At 45.7% G+C, this 12,744-nt stretch overlaps 1 long non-coding RNA gene across 1 annotated transcript in view; it reads left to right on the top strand.

Annotated features, from left to right (window-relative positions):
* Window positions 1-4,135, top strand: part of LOC146799590 (uncharacterized) — a 58,132-nt gene extending 53,997 nt beyond the window's left edge. The window contains exons 3-4 of the long non-coding RNA XR_014969287.1: window positions 143-199; window positions 3,544-4,135. This is a non-coding gene — a long non-coding RNA (uncharacterized LOC146799590). The remainder of the gene's footprint in view (window positions 1-142; window positions 200-3,543) is intronic.
* The last annotated feature ends 8,609 nt before the right edge of the window (window positions 4,136-12,744 follow it).

The raw sequence follows: 12,744 nt of genomic DNA, 5'->3' as shown, positions 1-12,744 counted from the left end.
CAGTTCAGGAGACACAATAACATTCAATTAGACAAACAGGATAATTCTCTTTTGAACATTAATTTCGACAATCATTCTTATTCTTTAATTAATGCTCCTTGATCTAACACGATCTATTTCATGTTATTATTTTTCCAACTAGGAAAGCCATCTATCGAGTCTAGCTGCTTATTTCATCTTGTACATCTGATATCGCACGGTGAGCGTTTTGTTTTCAAACATTAGTATTTATTTTAAAAAGGAACGCACGGGTTGATTTAATTGAGCAGATTTATTTTACTAAAACCATGTTCCATCAGCACCGGCACACCCCTGGCATGCCAACGTCATCAATGGACGCGCCGCTGCTTATCACGTATTCCTGTGACGAGGAAGAAGTGCAATGAAGGCTCTTGAAGCCCAGCACTACTTCTCAGAGACACAGCAACACAACAGAGGGGAGACTCCTCCTTTTATAATGGTGGTGCTCCTGAACGCATCCCTGATGCAGAATGATAGTCCCTTACCAGTAATCCACCCACTAGACCCAGGCGACGAGAAGTGGAGGGGTGCCCCCCTGCCAGTAGGGGTCAGATCCGCAAGAGGCCCACATATATCCCCAGACTTTAGCCTCCCCTGTTGGAGATAACACCTGATTAAATAGTACCTGCCAAGCACAGTAATCATTTCCCTTTGCACCCAATAATAAGGGCCAGGCTTCCCTCCTCTCTTGAGAACAAATCGGGTGGGACCTGTTTACTGCCCTGGATTCACAGGGACTAAGCCGTGGCGTAACAGAACGTGATGGGTCCCTCCTGCAAAGTACATAGAGGGCCCCCTCTGGACTCACTCAGTGGCTCTCAGGCCAGGCTACTGTGCTGAGGGACCCTCCCTGAAGCTCGTGCCCCCGTCCCTCCCCCGCAGTGCAGGGGCTACGGGTGCCTTTGTTACATTACTGGGACTAAAAACTGCTGCACAGAATAGGTTCTCTCTTTTTTTGATAAACCATTTTTATTGATTTTTAAAACAGTAAAAAATTGTTAGAAATGGGATCTCTGGTTGGCTAAGGCTTGCACCAAAGCCAGGCAGAGACCACCACTCTAGTCAGGACAAGGGAGTTACACGCCAAAGATAACCCCTGCTCACCCCCTTTGTAACTTGGCATGAGCAGTCAGGCTTATTCCGGAGGCAATGTGTAAAGCGTTTGCGCATGCACACAGCAACAACACCCCAGGCACACCATAAAAGGCACTCCACACAAGGTTATATATAAAAATAGCCTTTGTATTATAATAAACACATTAGATCATAATCACACAATATACACTGTGCCAACTGGCACTAGGCAGTATTTACAGGGGAATTATATACACACGACAGGGCCAATGGGGCCGCTGTCAAGACCATCACAAGTCACCAATTGTAAATGTAGCACAAATAGTAAATGTAGCGCACAACCAGTAACTAGTGGTAAAAGAATGAACTTAGCATTAGATCCTGCAACAGAAACCATAGAATGCACAAATCATATTATGCAGGAATCTCATCAGGCATAACCCACATGAATCACCTTAGGTAATCATTAGCATGAACACAGTGTACCCCAATCGGGGGCACACACACACTAAAACTGGCCCTAGGCCAACTGGCCTCTCACAGGGGCCCCAACGCCCTATGTCCAACAATGTCAGGGCTGGCTGCAACAAGCAGCGAAGCAAAGGGCGCAGATGATCCGGCCTAAACATGACAGCTGCCCACTAATGGCTGGGCAGCTGTGCAAAAGGAGCCCTGGCACCAGCGTGCCTCCTGGGACCCTAAATGACAATGAACGTGCCCACCATTGCAGCTGCCTGCAAGCTCGCAGGGCAGCTGGGGAAGATGGCCAGCAAAACAAGCACTGGCACTATACGTGCACCTCGAGTCCCACTGGGGCTTTAGAAACAATATGCCCCCAGCAGAAATCAGCGCGGGCACCACGGTGCCTGGGGGAGCCGCTCTCTGGGGGACTCCTGGAAACCAATGCCCCCAACGTTGGAGCGGTCCGCTGCCCTACGGGACCGCTCAAGAAGAACAGGGAGAGCGAGCACAAATTTGCCAGTGAGCCCCACTCCGGGGACTCTTAAGTTAAGAAAAAAAATGTCTCCCAACGTTGGAGCGGTCCACTGCCCTGCGGGACCGCTCAAGAAGAATAGGGACCGGCCATGGGGGGTAACGTCCCACTCACCTGGGACTCCCTCGCGGTCTCCTCTCTCCGGGCGTCGCAGTTCTCCTCCGCCTCCTCAGCTGACAGCCCGGGGCTCTTCCTCGCTCTCGGGAGCCCCGTTGGGAGACGCTGGCTCCTCCCTCGGCAGCAGAAGCTTAGTTTGGCACTCGGAGCCCTCGAGGCTCCGGTCAGCTTTTTCTTCCTGGCGATTCCGTGGGCGTGGGGCTTCCCTCGGGAAAGCAGAAGTCCCGCCCAACCACAGGCAATACGTGGCCTGACTTCCGGTTTCTGCATTCTTGGTGGCTCGGGCCGGCGGCGGTGAAACGGGGCAAATGAGGGGTAGGCTCCCTCTCGATTTGGAATATAAAGCGGGGTTGGCACCCGCTCAGAGTGAAGAAAGGCAGGGTAGTCTCCCGATCATTGAAGTCACTTTCCAAGGCGGCAATGACGCGGGGTGGGCTCCCGCCTGGCAACTAAGCACGGGGGAATCCGTAGGGATTCCCTCTTGATGAGAGGCAGCTCAGCGCTGCAAAGCCCCCACATGCTTCGCTTCTTCAGGGAGCAAGAAATAAAGTGCCCCTTGGCAATGGAAAATAAAGTGCTCCCAGCAATAAAGAGCAAAGTGCTCTGCCAAAGGAAAGGCAAAATTCAGGGGGGCACAAGGCTGGGCTCAGGCAGGCCAGCACACAGGGCCCTCCAGCAGGGAGGCAGTCCCTTGTGGCGGTTCCTCCTGGAGCCCAGCAGCAGCAGCCCCCCAGCGTCAGGACCAGCAGAGCAGAACACCGTCATGGGGTCACAGCCCCTTCTTTTATACACCCTTTTCCTTTGTGACACAGCACAGGGCTGGGGGAAAACCAGATGCAACTGGTTTAGGGGGGATTTGGAGCACTCTGTTTATCCAGCTCCTCTTCCCCTTTCACAGTGTAGGGCAGGGACATCAGACGCATCACAGGAGGTGGAGCCAGCATTGTGGAGGGAAGGTGATGGAGCAGGGTTTTTACTTTAAAACCATATACCTGTTTCATTTTCGCATGTTATAATTAAAAGTACTACTGATTAATTAATAACTACTAAAGATTTGTCGAGTCCTGTCTAACCAACCTTATTAACAGAAGAATTACACGTGGGAATGCTATTGCATGGCTAAAATAATAAATGAACTAAGTTGGTGAGCAAATTGACGAAATAAATGTTGCTTATGTGATGTTATTGTGTTTTGCGCTTATAATTAATATGCCTTAATGGCTTTTGATGTCGCAAATGGCTAGATAAATACATACACATAAGGGTATTAGTAGGGGAATAACACTGTATAATCATTTCCGTGCAGTAATTTTGTTTTGTGTTTCATTTTACTTAAGTTGACCAATGTGGCCTACCAAAATATGGCTACCACCCGCAGCCTGCATTTGAGTTGATGGAAATTTTGCAAGGAGGCTTCGCGCTGCCTGTGACCTTGCCCTCTTGACGAACTGAAAAGCCATGATCATGACGACAAATCCAGGAAAGATGCCAAATGCCCCTGAACATGAAATTTGTTGCTAAACAAAATACTGACTTTATGAACTTGTAATGATCCCATGAATGGGATACAATTTATCCAAAAGAGACATCCGTAGAAGTAACGAATTAGTTATGGACCCCTTATTTCTATTCATAATTTGAGACGATCAATGTGTGTGAAAATGTACTGATGTATCCCAATGTACCAAGACGACATAATTTCCGCCATTCATCCGTTTTGTACCATATGATTGCAACATTTTCGAATGTAATTTTAGTATAAATATTAGTAGACTAGAGAGGTCTAGTGCCACTTCTTCCCGAACTGATGATCCGAGGTCCCGATGCTGACCGGGAGGACGGTGACTCTACATGACGGCTAGAAACTTTGATTATTTTGCTGAGGACCGGTTCTGACTTAGGATCTGACTTTTAGCCAGAATAGGTAAATATGAGAGAAATGAATTTGCATTTAATTGGCTTTTCATACAATTTTAGATAAACAAATATTCTGTTTGAATCACTGTGTCGGGTGGTTATTTTATTGTCATGTTTATTGCATTTATTTGCATGTCAGAAATGTTTACACCAGATCTATAGCAACTAGTTGATGCCATTGACCTCAGAGTACATGCAGATTGGTTAGGTATCAGAAAGTGTTTCCCCTTATACATGGCACGGATAGAGTGGTAGGATGAATGTTGGTGTTATGGGCCCCACCAGCGTGTGATGTGTGTGTGCGCGTGTGACTGTGAGATCACTTCGTCCGTGGAAGTAGAGGGGATTCGGAAGCTCTGATCTGCACCAAAGGCCCAGCCCTATTCAGGTCCCAGGTGCAACTCCTCCCTCCCATCTAGATGCAGGTCTCTCTATTCACCACTGGGCTGACTCACCCTGGCCCCTGGAATTCCCCACACCATCCAGCGCCTGTAAATCAAAAGGCCAGACAAGCACTCCACATCAGCCAGGCAGACACATAGCACACAGAAATGCCAACTTCTAGAAGTGGCACTTCTCCACCAGTCACCATAGATCTATTCACACCATTGCGCAGCATTTATTCTCACGAGTTCGCACATACTAAACTCGACCCTGCACTCCTCTCCCACCAGAAATTACCATGGACACACATATCCCCCATGCATTCCTATGGGAGGGCAGGCCAATCTCACCACACGTACTCAGAGAGCGCACACACTTTACTCTGGACCACCAATACCAGGTCACAGGAAAGGCAAAAGGTTTAGGGGTGAACCTGCCAAAAGGGCCAAGTCCAACAACAATCATACAGGAACATCAGTAAGTGATCCCGTCTAGTCACGGTGATAGAAAGCCAAATCAATTCTCATTGTTCTACAGTCTAAACCACTTACCTCAAATTCTAGTGTGTTTGGCGGGCAACCTCCGGAGTGGTAGATAGGTTCTTCTTGCTGTGCGCACAAGTCCATATCCTAGAAGGTTCCCTATTGTCATAAGGTTGGACTTCCCAAATAAAGGATGGTTTGACTACCCCTATACCTTCAGCCTCTCCTACCTTTTCCTCATCCCTCCCTGGATAGACAAATCTGAGGGGTTAACCCCAAATTTTACTGGGTATTTGCTTTACATTTCTGGATTTAGTTACTCCGGGTTAGCAGTCCAATCACTGGTGAAGCCACTGAATACTTACTGAATGGCCTAGTGTTGTTACGGCTGCGTAATAGTAACAATATTGCTACTGTCATCATATTTGCACGTATACAGAATGCTTTCCATGTCATAAAGAGAAATGAGGGGCGATGTGAATATCTGCATAAAAATGGAACCAGCTCTAACCTAGAATTTTGAAGTAAACGACCAGGATTCCTGGTAAACATTTGTATTTTGACTAAACTGGGTCAGAACCCTTGAGTGATATTTTTGTGACTGCATTATACTGTGAGCAAGCGCTCCATCTTTAGGAGTGGCACTTTCTGTGCCACCAATGATTCGAGATGCTGGTCTTGGGTGGTCAGCAGGTGATGTGAAATCTAGCGGTTGGTGTAATGCACGTTTTAAAACATATGACGTTGTATGTCTCAGTAGACACAGCTCTTAGCATGTTTCCATATCTGCATATTCCAGGAAAATCTATGCTCCCTCGCTGGTTCCCATGCCATTTATCAGGGAGAATAGAAAGACATAATAGATTTTAGGAATTATTAATAGGCGGGACAATTTTGACAATATAAATATCATAGTCCAAAAGTTTGCAGGTCTGTTAAAGATTTTTAGGGTCAATATAAATCTAATGGACGAGCAATATTAGGCTCTTTAAATCCAAGAGACATATATTAAATGTTCCTAATTTGTTAAAACATTCATTAAAAAGGATGAATTTTCCATTTGAATATAGGAAACAGTCAAGCATAAGTACAACACCAACCAGCAACAGCAGAAAGCCTGTCTTGATATTGACTGTCTCTTGTTTCTACTTAAAACTCTTCCCCAGGGTGACCTAGGATCCGGAATAGATGAGCCAGAACCCTACCACTTCAGGCACTTACACATGAGAATAGGCAGGACACTAGATGGTACAATTACTAAATTGTAGAACTACGCACTGCAGCAACCACAGTGGTGTGCTGAGTTGCTGTGAGGAGAGGAAGCAACGCAGTGGCCTCTTTACTAAATATGGCCTGCACTCTTATGTATACAAGTACACACTCTTATGCTTAAGCCATCCATTTTCTAATCTTTCCACTCATTGGCTGTGTGTTGTAGAGTGCTGCAGATATCCAATTGTTGAAATGTTTGGAATAATATAGTTGTTTGTCTTACTTAAATCCTGTTTCAAGGAGGTGTTACATTTTGATGCACATCCAGGTCTGAGCATCTCTGTACATCTGGCTTTCCATCAAAACCCATGGGTGTTGGCATAGGAACGCCCAAGTACCACCCACAGATTGCCCTAGAGTTAAAGTAGCACAAATCGCTATTCCTGCTACTTTGAGGGCAACTTTCAAACAAAAAAACCGTTTTGCACTAATAAATTATGATTTTAGCAAGTCTTTGGCCACTTTGCTTCACTTTTCGTGACGTTGTAGCTCCGCAGTGTTGGTAAATCCCCCCAAAAGCTCTTCTGTGTGCTTCCAGGCACAACATTTCAACCTAATGGTGAAGATCAAGGAAAGGTTTCTTGTAAACCAGGACTAGTTAGATCCACCACTTTGTACAACGCTGATTCCATCATGCATGAGCTCATAATCCAACAAGGAGATTAAGGATGAAAACTGGGAATGTCACAGTTGACTGTTTTCCTGGAAACCCAGAAGCCACACTTTTTTCAACCAGCCAATCCCACCAACATAAGGGAAAGTAAGTGGTGTTCCTTAAATCAATCAGAACGACACCCTACGAGTTTGCAGAAGAGCATTGCACACAGTGTGTTAACTACTTTTTATGCTGCGTCTTCAATCATGTCCTATTCGAAAATGCTTCTAATATGCGTGTTAGGGGTGGTGAGAGATTTGTGGGTGATCTTGTCAGAACAGTGTTACCTGCTGGTTCATCTAGCTATCTGCACCGCTTGTTTGCAAGGCAGTGGAACTGTGAAACCAGTACCTTACATTTCTCTTGACTTTATCCAGAAGCTCCAGCAACGGCTGTCAGGATGACATACCTGAATCTGGGAATCCACTACAGCAGTTTCACACAAAGCTGGAAAAAGCACCACAACTAGGCTCTATCTGGAATATAGGAGAGGGAAAGGACAAGTTCTGACCTGAGGTGGTCCAAGGAGGACCTGTGAGACTGACATAAAGTGGAGTTCCTGCTAAATCTTGGTGAGGGTGGACAACCAGTCTGTAGGTTTTTCACCACCACTAGATATTGTGACCAAAGTCAACTGTTTAACAGATGTAGGCCTCTAAAGTTTTGTGACACACTTCAGTGTCAACTATGAAGTCTTATCCTATTTCCTGAAATCTCTCCCAAAATGCTTTTGGAATCCAGTTAAAGACATCTGATCTGTTTCTGGTAACATGTTTTACAATATCAAAGCCCTAAAGAAGCTGCATACTAGACATTACATTGACTGCGTCCAGGTCCAAATTCCTGTTCCTGACGACTAAAACCCTTTATCGTTTGGTTTGAATCTCATTTCACTTTTGGTTGGTGGGTTCTTTTAGTTTCTGCACTAGAAACACAGTATAGGCTTAGGCAATTTGAACTATCATCCTTGTTTCTGGTGATGTTGAGAAACTAAGACAAAGGGCAGCTGCCTCAAACTCTTGAAAATAGTTTTCTTTTTAGAGTGTGCGAACCAGAGCTTCTAGGTAAGGTACAAGGCAATTTAACCTCCATCAAGGCTTTGCAATACCTCTCCATGAAGTCATAGGATGCCAGATTGAAACAACGATGGGGCCACAGCATTGTGTTAGCCCTAAATTAGGATGTGGGGTTAGATCTCACCCCCAGGATGAGGTTGGTCATTCTGATTTTGAGGCTTGGGAGATAATTTTTTTCATTTTGATTCAGAAATACAGAAGCAAGAGAAATTGTGCCCAATACATTTTGACTCTCATTTTTCTGAAGTTGGGTAAAATTGCGACATTTCAGAAGTTCATGCTGGTTTGTGTGCGGTGTGTTTTCTGTTCTTCTGGGCCATGAGAATGGAGATGGTTTTCTGAACACTATGAAATTTCACAAAACGTCGAGACCATTAAATAACCTCAGCCCGAACCTGAGCTTCAAATCCAAATATATAGAGTTCAGGTAAGTTTTGAAGATGAGCTTTTCAGATTTGACTTTCATTGAACTCTCTGCAGGTCAGGAGTTGCATTAAACACACTTAATCACTGGACCATTTGGATTCGATCCATCCCTCACACAGCATAATGCAATATTTGTCACCCTTCATTCAGGCACTCTGGTGTAACCAAAGGGAGATACATGGCACTTGCTAAGATTCCTTAAAAAATTAATGAATGAACCATTAAGTTGGGGAACTTAACAATATTTCCAATTAACGTCATTAGCATCAGGGGTATCCAAACTAGTAAAGCTGTAGTCTTTCTATTTCCAACTCTTTGGATAGTACTGGCATATCTTTTTATTGCAGTTCTCTGCCCCGACTGCGGAGTCTCAAAACACATAAAGTTACTATTAAAATACAGTTTTGTGAATACAGAAAAAGCGTAAACGTACACAAACTTGTATCTTTACCTTTTTGAATCAGGCCAATCGCCTTTGGATTTTTGGGATCCTAGGAAGCAGAGGAAATGTTGAAGTACCACCAGAAGGGTCCTGATTATGACATGGAGGGTACTAGGGGAATATTAAAACTACACACAAATTTACTGTTACTGTGCAGTAAATCCACCCCAGTACTTTCCAATTACAGATAAAACTCCATGGAATGGGCAATTACTGCTTAGAACCAATTTTTGCACACGGGGAGCTCTGGGTGGGGAATGAGATGGGGTGTAGGGAGCCAGCAAGGGAAGGGTATGGATGGTTCTTGCGGGGGCAACATTGTATGCTCCCTCCTGCCAGATATAAAATGGGGAGAGGCCTGGCTGCTGCTAAAGCCAAAGCCTCATTCAGTTTTACTACGTGGATTTACTGCAGAGTAAAATCGTGTCCAGTGTTCCAGCACCTGGGAAATCTGGGGGGCGAAAATCAAACCATTCATGATCAGGCGAGCACAATTCCATTTAGTATATCCATTGAGTTTGACTCTTAATCAGGGCCTAGATGTGGTATGACTGTCAGCATCTCCTAGTTCTGATTCAGGCTTTTCTCTATGCAATTTCCACGAAGCATCACTCTTTGGATATTTTAAACCTTTTAATGTCAGATGTTGTAATCTTGCGATATTTTCTCCAGCAATGTTAACGAGAGGAGCATGGGTGCCTCTCTTGAGGCCGTTTTGACTTCCCATTGGGAGATGCTGGTCTCAGTCAACCAGACTCCTTCATGCATCTGCCCCCGTCTAGCAAAACTGGTGCATTGTGAAACCAGAACTAGGCAAATAATTCTCTATTCTGTGTTAGCCGCACAGCCCAGATATGACTATTGTGGATAAAGAAGTTATCAGTCAAATCCTGCCTCATGAATATTAATGATGCAAGCAGCATGCACTTCGAGGCACTGAACGCCTGGGTGTACTTAAGGTTTTGTATATCCAACGCTGCATAGTGAGTGAGACTGGATGTGGTTTTACACACTGGGCAGAGGCCAGTTCCCATCTGACATCTGGCACAGATTATGGAATCAGGACGTTCCCGCCTCCTCAGCAGGATTGGAAACACTCCATGGATTGGCACGTTGGACCTCCTAGCTAAATTCAAAACAGTCAAAAATCAAACTGTCAAGCTTACTCTGTAGTCTCAAATGGGATTCCGTGGCAATCGCCTTCACTGGTTCTCCTCCTATTTTTCTAATCAACACCAGTTTGCTCACATGGGCACCTCCAGGTCCCAAAATAACTCTATCACCTGAGGAGGTCCCCAAAGTTCCATACTGGCCCCTGTCAGCTGTCACCTCTACAGGGATCCATTTGGGGCTCTGCTTACAGATAACAACATCAAGATAAGCCGACATGCCGACAATACATGACTCTACCAAACCAGCTACATCATTTACGAAGCCACCATGACCAGCACCCTTGTGTATCTTTGGACAAGCTCACCATCTGTGGTGGCTCTCGGCACGCCCAAAGCAGGGCCACCATCAGATTGAAGACTTAGAAGTGTAAAAAGTAAAGGCAAAGGCAGCTGATGCTTTCCATGTGTGCGTCCAGGATTTGGAACAACATACCCGTAGCCATAAGGACTGCCCTAAGGCTACTCCAATTTAGTAAAGAGTTGAGCACAAACCACTTCAAAAACACTACATCACAATGCAGTAACAATCCAATACCCATCTACCTCTCACATCACTTATTGACTGAATGCTTGCCTTCGACCCTGTGCAGTGCTTAGCTGACATCTTGGTTACATCTTTACAAATACTAGGGGTGGGCGGAATTTGCGAAAGTGACTTTCGCAAATTATCGCGAAAATGTTAAAAATCTCCGCAAACACGCGGAAATATCGCAAAGATGCGGAAGTTTTTTTCCCGCCCGATCGCGGTATTTTCTGCGTGGTCGCGGCTAGCCAACTTACCCATGCGGTTGCTCGCGGGCGCGGCCATCTTGTTTTCACTCTTCTCGCGGTGCATGAACGCGAGAAGAAAGACGTGATCGCGCGACCAATGACATTACTGCGGGCGCGAACTGTCGCGAGACAGCGCAAATGGCTACCAACAATCCAACATCTCGTGGAGAACGCGACCGGATCGGGAAAACTTGTCGGCGAACGCAGGGATTCAGGTAAGGCGATCGCGCGCACGCGAGAATGTATTATTTTACAGCGCGAGCAAGAAACAAATTATCGCTAAGCTGCGGAGTGCGGAAATTTTGACATTTTCGCGCTCTCCGCGGAAGGCGAAAATGTGAAATTATCGCAATTTCCGCGAGCGGAACGGAAATTTAGCCCAGGCCTAACAAATACCACATACATAGATGCATACATGCGTGTGTCTTCATTACATGAGGCTAATTCCCCTGTCTCCATTATTACTTTCTGCTTGGCATCAACCTAAGGAGAGTTCCTAGTACATTGTAGGCACTTTGCCAGCTCACTGTAGATAAAACTTCAGATATGCTTGCCATAAAGTGCCTGTGGGTGTGATGCTATCCCACTTCTAGTCAGGAGCAAGAGAGATTTTTAAAACTCTCTGTTGTTCATGCTGCCTCCATCTGCTGCAGCTCCTTTTACTGACCCCAGAGCTCTGCGTGCTGTTTGAAGAGTTAGGAAAGTAAAATAAGTGTGATAAATTGTAATATAATGTGAAATTTTATAGCACTTTAATTGGCTGAACCGCTAGGCGTTCTCAGGAAGGGTCAGAGTTAAAAATGAAAATAATGATTTGAGGCTGTTTTCTCCTTTATTTCAGATAAACGTGTATAGAAAGATAGCTCTGAGCTAGAACTTTCTGTCCCTCCATACAGTACCGACCCTACCAGATGACCTCCTCCTCTCCATCTCTGTGTCCCTCAACACATTCTGCTGAAGACTGCCTTTTCTTATTTAAACGCATATTTAAAGACCCCGGGTGCAGCGTCCAGGCAAAATCTGCCATTAATCAACTTGAAAATGAATTGCCCGTACGTGGACACAGAGTGAGAAATACACTCGAGCAGTTGTTATATTAATCGTTGTAAGCAGTAGGACTGCATTAAAAAAATCTAATTAGAAAACTCATTTACTTTAAAGGACTGGGACGAATTAATCTTATTTAAGTCTTTGTGTCATAAAGCGCTTGCCTGTGGAGGGAATTTCTTCCGTGTGAATGATGAGAGCATGTTGCTGTCTTTTTTTAACCCCTCAAAAAATCACCTTGTTCAACTGACACGTTGGGATCCGGGAGTTTAAGTACTGACTTGCCTTGCATGCAAAAGTTACAGTTCAAAATTTCCCCCTGGTAAAGGGGAGGGGATCTCCCAGGGTATTTGGGGAGGGGGGATAGGGACACATATGGATGACACGGCGGACACAGGACCCCCTGAAACATGATCACATAGCGTGGCGCTGCGCGATCATTTTATGGCCAGACCCAAAGCTCACCTCACACTTTCGTTCAAGACAAGGAGCTTTAGAGGTAGGATGTGCACAGGCCCTGTAGCCAGAAGTATATTTGTAAGGGGCCATGGCTCTGAGCTATGACCAAACATCCAAACATGAATGGTCTGGTCCATCTCTCGGGGCCCGGCCTTTATTTATTTATTTAATCAGAAAGGGAGGAGAGCTGAGTGGCCCCCCTTCTGGGCCATTTTCGGCCCCAGGGATCCCATCCACCAGGGCCAGGCCTTTATTTAGTTTTTTATAATAGAAAGAGAGGTGAGCCGCACGGCCCCCCTCCCCAGGCCAATTTCAGCCCAAGGAATCCCATCCCCGGGGCCAGGCCTTAACCCCTTGTGCGCTCATGACGGAACCACTCCGTCATGAGCCACGGGCGCCGTGTGCTCATGACGGAGTGGTTCCGTCATGCTGCGG

The sequence above is a fragment of the Triturus cristatus genome, chromosome 9 (genome assembly GCF_964204655.1).
Source record: "Triturus cristatus chromosome 9, aTriCri1.1, whole genome shotgun sequence".
Classification (NCBI taxonomy): domain Eukaryota; kingdom Metazoa; phylum Chordata; class Amphibia; order Caudata; family Salamandridae; genus Triturus; species Triturus cristatus.
The sequence above is the reverse complement of the archived record's forward strand: the minus strand, read 5'-3'. Positions and strand labels throughout refer to the sequence as shown.